Source organism: Carya illinoinensis, chromosome 11, assembly GCF_018687715.1.
Source record: "Carya illinoinensis cultivar Pawnee chromosome 11, C.illinoinensisPawnee_v1, whole genome shotgun sequence".
Lineage (NCBI taxonomy): Eukaryota > Viridiplantae > Streptophyta > Magnoliopsida > Fagales > Juglandaceae > Carya > Carya illinoinensis.
The window spans coordinates 42,585,178-42,598,144 of NC_056762.1; the positions used below are offsets into that span (position 1 = coordinate 42,585,178).

Genomic DNA, 12,967 nt, shown 5'->3' on the forward strand with positions numbered 1-12,967 from the left:
CCCTCGCTCGACAGAGCGCTCGAGCGAACTCAGGCAGATTCAACCGCTCGACCCTCGCTCGACATACGGCTCGAGCGAACTCAGGCAGATTCAACCGCTCGACCCTCGCTCGACATACGGCTCGAGCGAACTCAGGCAGATTCAACCGCTCGACCCTCGCTCGACACTGAGCTCAAGCGAACCCAGGCAGAGTGTGTCGCTCGACCCTCGCTCGACACTGAGCTCGAGCGAACTCAGGCAGAGTCGACCGCTCGATACTCGCTCGACATGGCGCTCGAGCGAACTCAGGTAGATTTCGGCGCTCGACCTTCGCTCGACCCTTCGCTCGAGCCAATGTTCCAGATCATTTACAATGTAGGGTTTTGAACGCCTCATTTGATGGGAACTATAAATAGAACATGTTAGCTTCTGTTCTAGGGGGGAGAATCAGAGCAAAAACCCTAAGGGCCTCCAAGAACTTCTTAGAGCAACCTCTCCCCCATTTGGTTGATTCTCTCTTGGAAAAATATTACTCCATCATAACACATTCAAAATCAACTCTTATTTGAGTCCATTGAAGTGGACATTGCTGTTGGCCGGAAGAGTCCGGAGCTGCCGTTGATGCAGAGATCGAGAGGTTCTCGTGGGAAGCTATAGGAAGGTCGGAGTTCCGACACTACATGCGTGTAGAGATCGAGTGGGTCACTCGTGGTGTTGCAAGCCAAGTTTAGCTACTACAAAGGTTTTGTGAGTGTTCTAAATTGGTTGTAACAAACTAAAGTTTCTATAGTGGATTTGAGGTGGTGTCTTACACCCGGAGTGGTTTTAGATTTTGAAGAGGTTCTTCAAATGAGTTTCCACTCCGTGAACAAAATCATGTGTTGATTATTTGTGTTATTTGTTTCATTTATTATCTGCTTGTTTGATTAATTTTCAAAAGGCCATAAAAATTAGATTACACCTATTCACCCCCCCTCTAGGTGTAGTGTTGTGTAGAACCACTGCTTTTTCAACCTCTACACTGTTGCCTTGCTATTTTGACAACTTAGACAAGATGACTATTACGTTTCATGCGGTAAAAAATGCTTGCTTCTGTTCTATAGGCTTGCAAAATTCTTTTTCTAGGGAAACATAATCAACGAATTAAACATTTTAAAAGTAAAAGACAGAACCTGTTTCACATTATGGGATTAAAAAGTACCTAACCGTACTATTTAATACACATAAACACATATATATTAATCTCCTTCCATGGGGTGACTCATTTGATGTCATTGGAATATTGTGAAGAAGATATGTTCAACAAGTTCAAGGACAGCATAGGGAATTTTAAGGGATCCCTTTGCAATGATGTGAAAGGAATTTTAAGCTTGTATGAAGCCACACATTTCAGGGTGAAAGGTGAAGATATATTGGATGAGGCTCTTGTCTTCACTACCACACATCTTTTGTCTGTAGAGTCCCAATTAAGCGGGCCTCTAGCAGCACAAGTAACCCATGCCTTGAAACAGCCTATCCGGAAAGGACTTCAAAGGCTAGAGGCAAGGCATTACTTTCTTGTATACCAGGAAGATGCTTCACATGATAAAGTCCTTCTTAAGTTCGCAAAGTTGGATTTCAACCTATTGTAGAAAGTGCACTAGAAAGCACTTTCTGACATTGCCAGGTCAGTTATTAAGCTCCATTTCAGAGTACTTGCAAGTACTGTGAGTAAGCTAGCTTATACATGATGATATGATAATTGTAGGTAATTGATAGAATGATTATTTTAAATTATGTTTTACAGCTGGTGGAAAGACTTGGACTTTTCAAGGAAGCTACCCTTTATCAGAGACAGGGTGGTTGAATGCTATTTCTAGATACTGAGAGTGCACTTTGAGCCCCTATATTGCTTTGCTAGGAGGATGCTAACCAAAGTGATCTCCATGACCTCTGTTATTGATGATATCTATTATGTGTATGGTACAATTGAAGAACTTGACCTCTTTGCTGAAGCAATCGAGAGGTTGAGATTGAGACACATCTTGATCATATTTGCATTTATTCTTAATTTTTTCTGATTAACTGGGAAAACTAAATTGAACAGAAACTACCTATTTTACAGGTGGGATATAAGTGCCACAAATAAACTCCCGGAGTACAAGAAAATTAGTTATCGAGCACTCCTAGATTTTTACACTGATATGGAGCAAAACCTAGGTGAAGAAAAATCATATCGCGTCCAGTATGCAATAGAAGCAGTAAGCATCATAGCTTGTATATTCTGGCAAATTAAGCAAAAAAACATATATAACAGGAAATATTATGTTTGACTATATTATATGTTTCAAAAACATTAGTATTTGTCCTGATTGTGAATTGCTTGTATCTACGTACGTATGTTGTCTCAGATGAAGAATCAAGTTAGAGCATACCACCATGAAGCCAAATGGTTCCACCAGAAATACATACCAACAATGGATGAATATATGCCCCTTGCTCTGGTTACCTCTGCCTACGCAATGTTAGCGACCACATCTTTAGTCAGAATGGGAGAACTTGTCACAAAGGATTCCTTCAAATGGTTGTTTAGTGACCCTAAAATAGTCGTAACTTCAGCAGTGGTTTGCCAACTCATGGATGACATCGTGTCACACAAGGTTTAATTATTCCTCCTTTTTTTTCTTTTTAATAATAATTTATAAAATTTCCCTATTAATTTATATACTAACATATATAAACAATTCTTCAATCATAATACTTGCAATTTAAGCAAAAGAGGGGGCACGTTGCTTCGGCTGTTGAATGCTACATGACACATCACAATGTTATAGAAGAAGAAGCAGTCCATGAATTGAGGAAACAAGTGACAGATGCATGGAAGGATATAAACAAAGAGTGCCTCTACCCAATCGAAGTCCCCATGCCAATTCTCATGCAAGTTCTCAACCTTGCACGTGTCATTGATGTTGTGTACAAGGATGAAGATGGCCACACACATGCTGGAATTGTGCTCAAAGATTTTGTGGCATCTTTAATGGTGGATCATGTGCCCTTGTAAGTGTCATGGACCTCTGCATCGGTGGTTGTCGATCACAAGGAATAGTTGATAGGTTTACGTTTACGTGTTAATAAAGAAAAAGAAAACAATCTTGTAGAATAAATTAATAAGTTTAGCATATTGCTCAACACATGCATCCAAATATATAAGGTTGGGGCCTGGAGACCATAGAAAATATGAAAGATTTCTTGGTCTCTTTCTTCTTATTCTGATGACATGACTGTTTTAGTGACCGTTTAAATTCATGTTAATGTCTGAATAAAGTGAATTGTGATTGATTCGAGTTGCAAATATATTATTATAAGTTTCTAATTCTTAATTAGTAGCACGAGCTTAAGCCTAGGCTGGGGAAAGACTACCAGGCCTTCAATCAAGCAACAAAAATTCTTGTATTTGGGACTGGGCCTAAGAATTAGAGTAACCCCAAACAAATCTCCAGGCTTGGTTGACTAGGCTTCTGGCTAGCCCAGCTTAAACACATGTAACTTTAAAAAATTCTCTCATTCTGCAACACCCAAACTCAATTACTCACGCTAGTTGCATGTGATTGAATAATAACTAAGAGTTTAGCAATGAAAATGTTCGTGCAGCTAACCATGGGCCTAAACTCTATGGTTTAAAGGCCCATCGCATGTAATACCGACTACCATGGTTAGCTGTGTTAAGCCCCTAATTCTTTTGATGTGAAAAGTAGTTGTAATAATGTCCCATGAACAGAAGCTTTGCAACACTTCAGGTGCTAAGTCAGGCGAAACGTGTGTATTATTAATTTTACATGTTTTCGCATTAAACAAACATATGTGGCCAAATGAAATAAGGCTGAACTTCCAAACGAGTTTGCATACTTGTGACTTGAATCAGTCTGGAAATTTTGCAGCATGCATACTACCGACATTATTGGGATACTCTTCACTCACTTGCAGGTAGTGCTCACTAGACAAAAGCCCATGCAACGGTTAATAAGTATATGTAGGGGATGCAACATAAATTAGTATATTGAGAATGGAAAGTGTCTAAGTTGGTAACTAGTTTGGTTACTTACTTTAGGTATTCTCCAATCTCTGTGCAGTTATTAAGAACATACCATCTGGCTTTTATAAAAGCATCATCATCTGATTGGTGACGTGATGCAAAACCCATGGGTCGGACCTTTGCGGAAAAAACAGATAGTCCCTCTCGTACACCCTCTTCTCCTTCGTCGACGTTACGTTCAAGAGGATTGAATCTAGTTTCAACATCATGGAGGTACATGGAACAAAAATTCAAGCATTCAACATGGATATAGGCCTCAGCTATTGAACCTTCCCGGTAGGCCTTATTCTTAACATATCTCTTGAATTTTTTGAGATATCTCTCGAAAGGATACATCCACCTATATTGAACTGGCCCTGCAAGCAGGGCCTCACGTGGCAAGTGATTAGGCTAAGTGCACCATTATGTCGAAAAAGGTAGGCGGAAAAATCATCTTAAGCTTGCAAAGAATAATGAAGATATCAGTTTGAAGCTACTCTAAGACTTCCTTCTTACATGTTCTAGCACACAATTCTTTGAAGAAAGTGCTTAGCTCAGTTAGTGCCAACCGTACATCTTGGCGTAAGTATCCAGAAATTGCAATAGGAAGTAATCTTCGCATGAAAATATGGCAATCATGACTTTTCATCCCCAAGATTTTGCAGTCACTTACACTAACACATCTGGCAATGTTTGAAGCGAAGCCATCCGGCAATTTCACATCGTGCAACCAATTACAAAAACCAGTCCGCTCAGCTCCATACAACGTATAACATGCTTGTGGCATACTAATGCATTGTCCATCCTGAATAAGGTGTAACTCCTCCCTTATATTGAGAGTGGAAAGGTCACGACGTGCATTAGGATGATTTTTGGTTTTGCCAGAGATATTCATCAAAGTTCCTAAGATGTTGTCACATATGTTCTTCTCAATGTGCACTACATCTAGATTATGTCTAATCTTAATAGTTGACCAATATGGCAATTGAAAGAAGATACTTTTCTTGGTCCAATTGAACTCCTTTGTGGTACGCTTTATTTTCTTTATGGATTTGCCAAAATTTGCATCAGGAATATTTTGGAGTTGAATGAGTACATCTTCTCCTGAATAAATTGTAGGTGGGTCACGATGCTCTGCACTGCCATTAAAAATAGTCTTTTTCTTTCTCCAAATGTGCCCCGGTGGCAAGAATCGGTGATGACCCATGTAACAATGCTTTCGGCTATATGTCAATCACATCGAATCTGTTTCTTCCTTGCACGATGGACATGCCATCTTCCCCTTAGTACTCCACCCGGAGAGGTTTCCCTAAGTAGGAAAGTCATTGATTGTCCATAGCAATGCTGCATGCAATCTGAAAGTCTCTTTGGCCTTTGCATCGTATGTATCAACACCATTATCCCATAGATCAATCAATTCATCTATCAAAGGCTGAAGATAAACATCGATTTCATTTCTTGGTGATCTTGGTCCAGGAATCAAGAGTGAAGTGATAAAAAATGGATCCTTCATGCACAACCACGGAGGTAAGTTGTAAGGGACAAGAATCACTGGTCATACGCTATAAGGCTTAGCCAAATTATTAAATGGGTTGAAACCATCACTAGCTAAACCAAGCCTGACATTTCTTGGATCTTCTGCGAACCAAGCATGCTCTTGATCAAATGTCGTCCACACCTCAGAGTCAGCAGGATGACTTAGAATATCTTGCTGCATGACATGCTGATCCTTGTGCCACCTCATATCAACTGATGTTTTTTGTGACATAAACAATCTCTGCAACCTTGGCTTCAACGGAAAATGTCTTAAAACCTTTTGAGGAATTCACCTATTCTTAGTGTTGCTGAATTTCCACCTTGAAAGTTTACATTTCGGGCACTCATCTTTATCCACATTTTCCCTCCAATAAAGTATGCAGTCATTCGAACAAACATGTATCTTGGTGTAAGTAAAGCCCAGCCCTTTTTCCAAGTTACTTGATTCTTGATATGAGTTTGGCAAAAGGGCATTGGGAAAAGCCGACTTCAACAAGTGTAAAAGCATGTCGAAAGACTTTACACTCCAACCACCAAGTGTTTTAATGTGCAGCAACTTGACAGTGAATGATAGTTTAGAATACTTTGTACAACCTTCATAAAGAGGACGCCGGGAATCAGTCAACAGCTGGTCAAAAGTCCAAGATGAAAAGGTATCAACCGATGTGGAACCTGCAGCAAGGAATGAATCGCTTATGAGAACATCAGGAAATCCGGCAACCCGAATATCTCGTAAAATAACATCAACATCATCAATGAAGTCATCCTCTTCATCAGGATCATGCACATTTTCATCATCATCACTTATGATTAAATCTTCTTCTTCACCATGAAAAATCCACGTCGTGTAATTCTTGTCAATACCTTTAATAAACAAGTGTCTCCCTACTTGGGTTATTAGTAGGAAGTAATTATTTGAACATTTGACACATGGGCAACGAATTTCCTCACTTGTAGCATAAGTTTGGGCCAAGGTAAGGAACTCCTTCACTCCTTTAGCATATTCCCTAGATCCAAATCTATCAGTGATTTGCCTCCAACTCTTGTCCATCTAGAAATAAGTAGAGGTGCAAGAGTTGTTTAATAAGGAATAAATGCAGCACAATGCCACGTAAATCATAGGTTAAGTCAGATGGCAAGAACAATAAATAAAAAGAAAAATGTGGGAAGAGGAAAAAGTGGGAGAAATAGAAATAGAACAATAATGTTGTACTGCATTCTCTTGATCTAAAGATTTCTCCTACAAATTATTTGGAATCAGCCAACGGTTTTTTGTGACTGTTGGATTCTAATCAGAGTAAACTCCATTTCAAAAAAATCCAACATGGCAAATAGTATTGTTGAAACATATTACTGAGAAAGGGAAATAAAATATTAATCTGAATATATAGTAAGTTGGTCCATGTGTATACATAAAATAGGAATGAATGGGTTTTCCATGCATGAATATATAGTCAAGATTCAATTAATTTATCTAGTGCCAGCAGTCACTTTTTACAAATGAATTTGAGAAGACTAAATGAAACAGCATATGATTTTCAAAAAGGATGCCCAAATGATTTACAAAGGAAAATTTAGAGGAAGATTATATAAATTCAAAGCAGAAAATTAGGTTTAATTGATAATAATAAAACCAGGCACACCAGAAATTACACTTTTTGTGACCAAAAGTGTGTCTTAAAGGAGAACGAAATCAAGTGTATAATCAGGGATATAAGAAATGGAAGATGGTTGAAGAGACTAAAGACTTCCACAAGCAGAAAAGAACAAAAGGATCTGAACCAAATGCAAAAATAATATCTAGATAAAAGGCTTAAAAGCTAAACACATTTTTATTTAGTAGTTGAATAAGTATAAGCTGCTACCCATTCAAAATATTATTATTATTATTATTAGTCCATATTATTCCTGACTGCACATAGAACAGATTCAGTAGAATTAGGTGAATTTGCCCATCTAGTGTGCCCATGGAATTATTCCAATATCTATTTTACCATACTTTTCTTGATAAAAGAAATAAAAAGACCTCTGGCTCAGTCCACCACTTCTCTTTTTCATATACAATATTGGATAATTCAACTGATCAAATCAATCTCAAAGTACTGGAACAAGTCCTCTCAAAGCTCGATGGCATGCACTGAGCTCTTTTGCAAGCTCGTACGTACCATAATATTCTTAATCGAAAGCTTTAAAAGGTGGTCTCTACTTCTTATCTTGAACCGAAAAAAGGGATCAGGTTTTTCAACAGTAAAACATGATGTCCCGACCTTGGTCTTCTGGTGTCCTATATTAATGGCCACTAGACTATCCTAATAGGCATCTATCTTGAATATGACTGGGATATTGCTTTGTTACCATTAGCGGTGGGCTATGCATATGGATTATAGAGTGGTGAGAAACGTACGTAGTATGGTAAACAATAGGACAAGCACCCACATGATGACATGCATATACGCGGGTAGATCGATGGGCGTGACAAATGCATGTGCAGCTTAATCGTATCATACAATATATGACGATCCATCGATCTCATATATAAATTTGGGTATCTCATGACCATATATTTTTATGTCCCTAAATACATAAAAATCTGAAAACAGAACATATATGTGGTAGAAAGGTTCCACACCTAATTATAAGGCCATAGACATGATGATCCGATGTTTCTTTTGATCCTCTTTCTCAAGTTATAAGTGACTCATAATTTCAGTAAAAGAAACAAAGATCATGTGGGACAAGATAGGATTGAGATTAGTGTGAGCTTGCCTACAACTTTAGAGTTTTATCAGTCAAAAGCATATTTCTAAGGGATATTAGCTAGGCTTATTTACTTCAATAAAATCAGTGTCTCTAATGTCAACTATTATTAATGTCTAATTAATTTAGAACAAGTCAATAAAATCATAGGCTGTATTCACTGACTCACTAAATACATACAAATATGAAAACAGAACATATATGTGGTAGAAAGGTTCCAGAATTAATTATAAGAACATAGACATGATGATCCGATCAAATTTTGATCCTCTTGGAAGTTAGTGACTTGTAATTTCAGTAAAAGAAACAAAGATCATGTGGGACAAGATAGGATTGAGATTAGTGTACTCTTGCCTACAACTTTAGGGTTTTATCAGTCAAAAGCAGATTTCTAGGGGATATTAGCTAGGCTTATGTACTTCAATTCAAATCATAGTCTCTAATGTCAACTATCATTAATGTCTAATTAATTTATTACTTCAATAAAATCATAGGCTCTTTTCACTGACTCACTGAATACATTCAAATCTGAAAACAGAACATATATGCGGTAGAAAGGCTCCAGAATTAATTATAAAGCTATAGACATGATGATCCGATCGAACTTTGATCCTCTTGGAAGTTAGTGACTCGTCATTTCAGTAAAAGAAACAAAGATCATGTGGGACAAGATAGGATTGAGATTAGAGTACCCTTGCCTATAGCTTTAGGGTTTTATCAGTCAAAAGCATATTTCTAGCTAGGGGATATTAACAGATAGCTAGGCTGTATTTACTTCAATATATATATAAAATCATAGTTTCTAATGTCAACTATTAATGTCTAATTAATATATTTTTCCTTTATAGCTATAAATTTGGTTTGTTGGTATTTCTTTATGAGGAGGCAATTTGTAATCTATAAAGATGTTTTGGTGCTGGCCAATTTATTTTCTATATTAAATGCTTAAATTCTAGCGTTAGATGAGATTATAAAATAGTTTTTATTTATTTTTGTTCACATCTTCCTTTGTACCTCAATAGAAAATAATAGTTTCTAGTCATCGTGTTTGTATATCTATATTTGAAGTAGCATGCTTCCAGTTTCCGAACTCTACAAGTTATATTATTAACTATTAATCTGGACTATATTCATGCTACTTTGAATTTAAGTTTTTATTATCATCAATTATATTAATTGATGACACATATTTTTGTATATGCACGTTAGATGCACTCTCTCTCTCTCTCTCTCTCTCTCTCTCTCTCTCTCTCTCTCTCTCTCTCTCTCTCTCTCTCTCTCTCTCTCTCTCTCTCTCTCTCTCTCTCTCTCTCTCTCTCTCTCTCTCTCTCTCTCTCTCTCATTAATAGTTTACAATCGTTTCAAATAATGCCATTGAACTTCTACAGACTTCCACAAAGATCAAATAGTTCTTTTTCTAAACATATTTAACAAGATTCAATCCTATCAGAATGGAAGTGTGAAATCCTACCTTACTTGACATGATTATTATAAAATGTTGGTAGACTCTGTTTGAATATCTTCACTTCTTACCTTTTTCTAGTTTTAGTATTGACTTTAAGTTTGTCTCAACTATGGAGGTCTGGTGGAGTAATTTATTTATTTATTTTATAAGTAAAAATCAGTAATATATTTATTATTTATTAGATAAGCCATCATTTTTTGTTTTGTTTTGGATAGGCTTCTGGGAAGTTCCACTTAGCTCTCCAATTCATGATTTATACACCATGGAGAAGTTCATTTTTTTTAGCTTTTGAAGCCCCATCTTCTTTTAAAATTGGATTGCAAAACTTACACATGCAGTCTTTTTTTCTTCTTCCTGTGAGTGTAATCACCAATAATTGCACAGGTGATGAGTGTGAAAGCCCTTGGAACTTCACTAAAGTTAACTTTCGAGGGAAAGAATCAGTTAATATATTCAGAGACATGGTTTTTCATGTTGGTTGTGGCTACATGTGTCATCACTCAGATGAATTACCTTAATAAGGTCGGTATGGAATGGTGTTGTCAGCGTTTAATTCAAGCTAGCATAATTTTAAGTTTTGAATCTACGGAATTCCTGGCACATTACATATTCGATAAAAGTTACCCTTTTTGTTGCTTTGATTTATTTTTTATTTTTCCTTTCTTGCTCTTTTTCCCTCCATGTTTGCTACTTATTCAACCAATGAAAAGCCTTCTAGAACATGTGCATACTTGTCTATCGCAATTTTGATATGCCTCTTGATATGTGGTCTTGCCAAATTTTTGTGAGCAATATATAGTCCACAATCTTTAGTTTTTCTTCCTACATTAATTAGGTACAGTTGACTGCCTTGGATCTTCCAAAGTGATCGGATGGCTTAGGCTTGCTCCAATTAATCTAGGGATATTGAAACAAACTAAAAAGTATGCTAGAATCTGATGTGTGGTGTTACTAATATTCCCTTTCCTGTGAAGTTATTCGTGGGAGAAGTATGTGGGATATACCCGTATCTAACAACTTTGTTTGCAGGTTCTGAGCATTAATAAAAATGGTATCTATGTTGATGGATATAAGGCATGATACATGGTAGTTGCAATTATTGCCCCATGGTAATCAACTATCACCATGCAAAAATAAATCAAGTTTCTAGTTCCAATTTTCTGTGTCTAGCTTTCCATCACTTCACAAGAGAGAAAATTAAGTTTTGTCCTATAACTAACCAAGGAAAGCTCAAGTCACATATGAATTTATAATTCAAAAGAACTAATCAATGTGAGCATTAGAGTCCCTTAAAATGATTATAAACTGCAAAACTTATCACTTACAAACAATGTGGATCCCATTTACCACTCCTTTTTTTCATTATAAATCAAAGTATTTTTTTTCAAACTTTTACCTCCCCGAAATGGCAGCAACAATTACAGAGTTTTTGTATATGCATTTACATGTGTATTTGTAGGAATGAAGCACCATAGTTGCAGGAAAATCGTGCTTAAGCAGAACCAGTAGCCAAAAATAAATCTTTTTCCATTTTTTCCCCTTTTATAAGCAAACTATACAATCCATAACTGTAAATCACGAGAGGTACATTTTAAAATCAAAGACCACAACGTAAAACAACTAAACTAGATACATCTATCAACCCCAAAATTACAAGCGATACGACCGATTGTTTTCATTCAGAAACGAATGAGTTACAGAGAGAGACAGAGAGAGATAGAGAGCGAGAGAGAGTGAGAGAGAGTGATGGAGCATAAAAGAAACTCACCGGCGAGAAGACGGCGGCAAGATGATGGCGTGAAGACGGTGGCGAGACGACGGTGAGAAGACGGCGCCGCTACCAAGAACCAAAACCCCCGTGTAGAGAGAGAGAGAGAGAGAGAGAGAGAGAGAGGGAAAATGTCTGAATCGTGGGAAAATAATAGGCGGGAGGGTTAAGTGTAGAAAATCTATTAAAATAAGTCGCCTTAATAATACAAAAAGTCACCGTAACAAAACTATAATAACGGCGGACACTTTGTTATGACAATATTGCTTTATAGAATGGGTTATTTCCAGCTATATTTTTTCCGACGAACAAAAACAGCCGTCAATAAGTGATTTTTGCAGCTACTTTTATAATTGACACAAAAATTTTACCAAAGTTTAAAAATGGGCTTTTTGCGACCATAATTATATCACCGGAAATAAAAATAGCCGCAAATTGTCCTTTTTCTTGTAGTGCAACTTGCTAGGGAATTCACTAGCCTTTCTAGGCATGACCCATGTCATTCCTTCAAAGAGATCATTCCACATGGTCTTTGATATATGCAATTAGTGTCTAAAAGTTTATATGGAGTATAACTAAAAGTTAATTAGGTGAGTCGATACTTTGAATATGAAGATCCAAATGGAACAGAGAAGGAGATCTGGATCTAGCAGAGTAGTGCAAAAGCTCTTTTTGACTAAACTAATGATAATACAATGGCTTGTAATTTTATATTTTGTAATGTAATTAAATACCAAATAATGTAATATGAAGTGGGTTGTACTATGTGATGCATGCATTTTATATTATAAATACTGAATTTCTATTTTTTAGATGCATTTAGTTAAAAAGATAATTAGTTTTCTATATTAAAAAAAAAGTTTTTCAAATGTAATAGAATATAGGCTTTAGATTTTTTTTTTTTTTAAATTGCTTTACAACATCTTTTTATGGAACAAAATTTAATAGTATATAGCCTTTGTAGTCAAGAGAGAGAGAGAGAGAGAGAGAGAGAGAGAGAGAAAAGAAAAAAAAAAGGATTCATCTAGGTTTCAGACCGAATCATAACCTGGGTATATCCAGGCCAGAACCTAACCTGGGTTTGGAATCTGGGTTCTAGGCCGGGTATACCCAGATACCTGATCCGAAATTTAGATGAACAGTCCTACTTTCATCTTAATCGTCAGTGGACAACCTCTCTTTATTAAATCGAGTTAAATAGGCTTTTAAACTCTCTTATTCTCTATGCTTAATGGTGAAAAGGTAGGCGGCAGGGCAACGGCATCGCCTACTTGCCATGAATTGTGTTACAAATTGCTCTAGGCCAATTCTTCAAAGCTGTTGATGGATCGTGGCTGTAGAGTTCCAAACCAACAGCGTGCAATCCCTTTCAAGGTTAGTGGGAATGTGCGACAAGCAACTTCTCCCTGAA

At 36.8% G+C, this 12,967-nt stretch overlaps 1 pseudogene; it reads left to right on the forward strand.

Moving 5' to 3' along the window:
• The first annotated feature begins 1,220 nt into the window (after positions 1-1,220).
• On the forward strand, positions 1,221-3,244 carry LOC122282522 (annotated as a pseudogene).
• The last annotated feature ends 9,723 nt before the right edge of the window (positions 3,245-12,967 follow it).